Raw genomic sequence first — 4,103 nt, forward strand, 5'->3', positions numbered from 1 at the left:
CTAGAATTATGATTTTTTTTTCTAATTACTACTAGTTATTAATAATACTTATAAAAATGGATACTCTGTTTGAAACTATGTCACCTCAGTGAAATTGGTTGACATCGTTGTTTTCATTCTTGAGTTATCATGTAAGAAAAAGCAAGAAGAAAGAAGAACAAGACATTCAAACTATATGCTATAATATTTACAGACATTCCCAGAACTTGTGACTCAGTCATTAAATAGATATTGTTATAAAAGTAAACACTGTATAGGATTGTAAAGTTCTGATGACCTATTGAGGAGATATTTAAAATACCATTTTGATGAACAATCCCAGCCATCCCTACATAGGTGGTGCTGCCACCTGCCTGATATATATATATCACTGTTGCGGAATACTAGAGAGAAAGCTAACATTCTTATATTTTAGTAAGAATGATAATCAGGTCATTGAACTTGTCTTTCTAGATGTGGCTAGTGGTTAGTATGTCTGAACTGTGAATTTGAAGATTCATGGTTTGTTCCCCATAGCTTCAAAAAACATGTTCTATGTTTGGTGCCGTGAGTGTGATATAAGAGTGATGCTCCAATCACACTATTCAGTCAGATAATATTTGTTTATTGGTGCTGTTGACTAGCTGCCTGTCCTCTAGTTTATCAGTTTAAAATTAGGGAATGGCTACACACAGATAAGTAGCTTTGCATAAAAATTCTCAAAAACCTTGATAGTCAGTGTTTATTTTTTAATTATTTTGTGGTTGTCATGTGCTGTATTGACTTCTTGCATTGATAAATCTGGTCAGTTTAAACTCATAAAAGCTTTATTTCTTTTCATTTAGGGAAGAAACTCTGTCATAAAACACCTAAAAATTCAATGACTTGTAACTCCCCAGGTGCTCCAACATAAGAGACATCGATTCACACTTAAGCTTAAACGTTCTCATAAACTGAAGCTGCTGATTATGCTCGTCTCTTGACCCAGCGAGCTAAAGAGAAGAGACAGATGGAACAGAGACGTCTTCACTGTGGTTCCCAACAAAAGTCCTCCTCATCAACAGGGAAAGGAAATACTAGCAAGTGAAATGAAAAATGCAATTGTAAATGAACTATAAATGGAAAATAAGATACCTTTCTTTTATTTGTATAAATTTACTTTTAATTTTTTCCAATAAAATAGATTAATTATTTTCCATAAAAATAGATACCCAAATTATTTTGTAACTGTTACCCAATAAGTATGTTAGATAATTTTAATAAATTATAATACAAATCAGAAATTACTTTAACAGTAGTAACCTATTCGTTGTTTTGTCTTGTTGGGCTTTTGTGCCTAACTATATTAGTACTGCATTTAAAAAAAAGAGAGAGAGGGGGGGGCACTGCACTTCTTTTATTTAAGCTCTGATATTTGATCTAGGATCCCATAACTCTTAAGTTTTTACATCGAGTTGCATGAATGATATTAATTTTTAAGAAAACATATTAACACATTGATAATAACTAAAATTCAAAAAAGTATCATGTTTATTCGTTTATTTAATGAAGATAAAAAACACATTTCTTAGTGGAACTTCTGCTTAATTTTTTAATTTACTAAAGGCAAATTGTATGCATAAAATGAAAATAACTGGAAGTTCCAGAAATATCTTTGAAAAAAATTAAATTTTAAATCTCTAAAGAAAATCTGTTCTAAACTGAGAAAACATAGCATTATCTACATGAGACAAAATATAATGGAGGATGTTTCTTCAAGGTTTCACTACACCTACCAGTAGAAGACTATACTATACAGGAATCTTTCCCACAAAAGTGTGCATATGACAACATAGGTGAATGGCCCGGAACAATAGGCAACTACAGTGAAAGGAATTTAGCCAATTTCTTAATCAACATTCTGTAAAAACTTTCATATGCTTGTATATGCTAAAATTGCAAAACATTTTATGTAAATTTGAAGTTAAATAAAGGGGATAGACAAAATCTAATATGTTTGCGTGCTACAAAGTGTATTTCATTGTTTGAAGAGAAATTAGTGTACATTTTATGTACGTAATTTGAGAGTTTAAATATAATAGAAAGAACAGTTTAGGTTTAGAGTACATGATAATATGTTAGATTAATAGAAATTATGTACAGATAAACGTTACATTTTATTTACGTATTTGATTTTAACTTTTACACCAACACTAATAATTCACATCATAATGTGTATATATACTTAAATAGAGACAAGTTATACACATTGACCAAAATATGTTAGAGTAACAAATGCAGTATGTTGTTAAACATGATAAAGTGTTTAATTTGGGTAATATGAATACATTTTATTAGCTTAGAATAAATTCAAATGATATTTGAGTATGTACCTAAAATCTTTGTTGTGATAAATTATTACTTAAGTTACACAGATGATTGAGAGTGTTAGTGTGGCCTGGATAGACTAAGTTAATTAAATATCAAGTTTCGTTGCATTGTTCTCGTATAAATCGTGAAGTATTTGTTAAGTTAAATAGTTTAGGTATAAAAGTTTGTAGGTTGTGTTTATTGAAAACAATAGCAGTAAGAAGAAAATATAATAATAGGATGAAAGTCTGAAACTGTTAAAGAAAACATGAATGGTGATTTGTGTAGCATGAATGTATATAGAGGTTTTCAATTTAAAACCCTGAAAACTAGAATTTATGGTACGTTATATCCGGCAATAATATTGAAAATCTCAGACAAATCTCCTCATTTTGTAATTATTAACCTTAAAAATGCTTATAACATGGTATGTTAACTTAAAATGGTTAATTAAAAAGTGGTTATTTTTTAATAGTAAAGTTCACAGTCTGCTTCTACACTAGCTCAGCAGTAACTAAAACCGAGTTTCGATACCTGTGGTGGACACAGCACAGTCTGTGAACTATCATATGGGAGAGTGCGCCCATATTAAAGCAGTACAAAAGTTATCTGGATTTTCTTCTCCACGGGTCATCAGAAGTTAGATATGAGGAGCTACCTACCTGGTATACTCGTTCTATCTACGGTGTATATGACGCTTTTCAGCTATCCAGAGCGTCCTAAAATCGAAAACTGGCGAACAGCCAAAACCAAGATCTCTTATTTTCGCTCATCATCTTTCTTTAACACGCTTAGCGCCTACCAAGCTCTAGCAGTAACTATAATTTTATCATTTCATAGAGCAAAACAGTCTTCACGATATTTGGCTACCTATTTTATTATTGTTTTACACAAAATTTATAAAGCTTTAGAATATACTCCATAACTTAGTAACTCACGTAGTCCATCTTATAAAAAATTAAGCAAGTATTAGGAAAAATAATTATCGCTAAATTTATAATATATGTAAGGCTGGCTACTGAACTTGAAAGAGGAATAAAAAAAAAGATAAGGATGAAAGTGGACATATCACTTGATCCTTCTAATGGTCACATAGCGGACTAAGCCGTCTCGAGTTTACATGGAGAATAAAATCCCTACAATACTGGCTTCCTCATTGGCAAAACAAATATAACCGGAATTTCCAATCGTAAGATGTTACTCTGTTGTAAAATAGCCATAAAAGTAGTATTCTATAGGAAAGGTATAATGATCAGGAACATCGAGAGCCAGCACGAGCCCCGAGGCAAACATCCTCGCCGGGCCCCCTTTCTCTCTCTCTTTTTAAAATTTTCAAGAATATATTAAAAAAGAAGATCCTAAATTAGGACAGCAAAGAGCTCATAAATGATAGCAGCAGCCGTTTTACCTCACAGCATAAGCGTCAAAACGTTAATAAAGTAACAACAAATATCTATTAAATCTATAAAGTAACAAATACATTGTTACGTCTCCGTTTGTTAATTAACTTTCCGTAACTTCGTTCCGACGAAACTTTAGCGACACAAGTCCTTACTTAATAAAACTGGTTTATTCTTTCCGAATATAAATTTACGATACACTTAATTTCAACAATCGCGCTAAAACAAACGCTATAACAACGAACGTGCTCAATAATACTCTCTGACTGCAGATCAATTACTCACTGTCTACACACACACACATTATCCCGTCACGTTGTGTGCGTCTTATTTATATACCAGAAAAACATATATCTAGTAAATGCTAGGGCATTC

At 31.7% G+C, this 4,103-nt stretch overlaps 1 long non-coding RNA gene across 9 annotated transcripts in view; it reads left to right on the top strand.

Annotated features, from left to right (window-relative positions):
• LOC106462339 overlaps nucleotides 1–2,640 on the top strand; it is an 80,317-nt gene extending 77,677 nt beyond the window's left edge. For 5 of the 9 annotated variants that reach the window (XR_002611219.1, XR_002611218.1, XR_002611220.1 and 2 more), the window contains exons 5-6: nucleotides 825–1,082; nucleotides 1,739–2,640. This is a non-coding gene — a long non-coding RNA (uncharacterized LOC106462339). The remainder of the gene's footprint in view (nucleotides 1–824; nucleotides 1,083–1,738) is intronic. The other 4 variants (XR_002611217.1, XR_002611216.1, XR_002611222.1 and 1 more) reach the window with 2 other exon arrangements.
• Nucleotides 2,641–4,103: the final 1,463 nt, after the last annotated feature.

This window comes from Limulus polyphemus, unplaced genomic scaffold (assembly GCF_000517525.1).
Source record: "Limulus polyphemus unplaced genomic scaffold, Limulus_polyphemus-2.1.2 Scaffold1146, whole genome shotgun sequence".
NCBI lineage: Eukaryota > Metazoa > Arthropoda > Merostomata > Xiphosura > Limulidae > Limulus > Limulus polyphemus.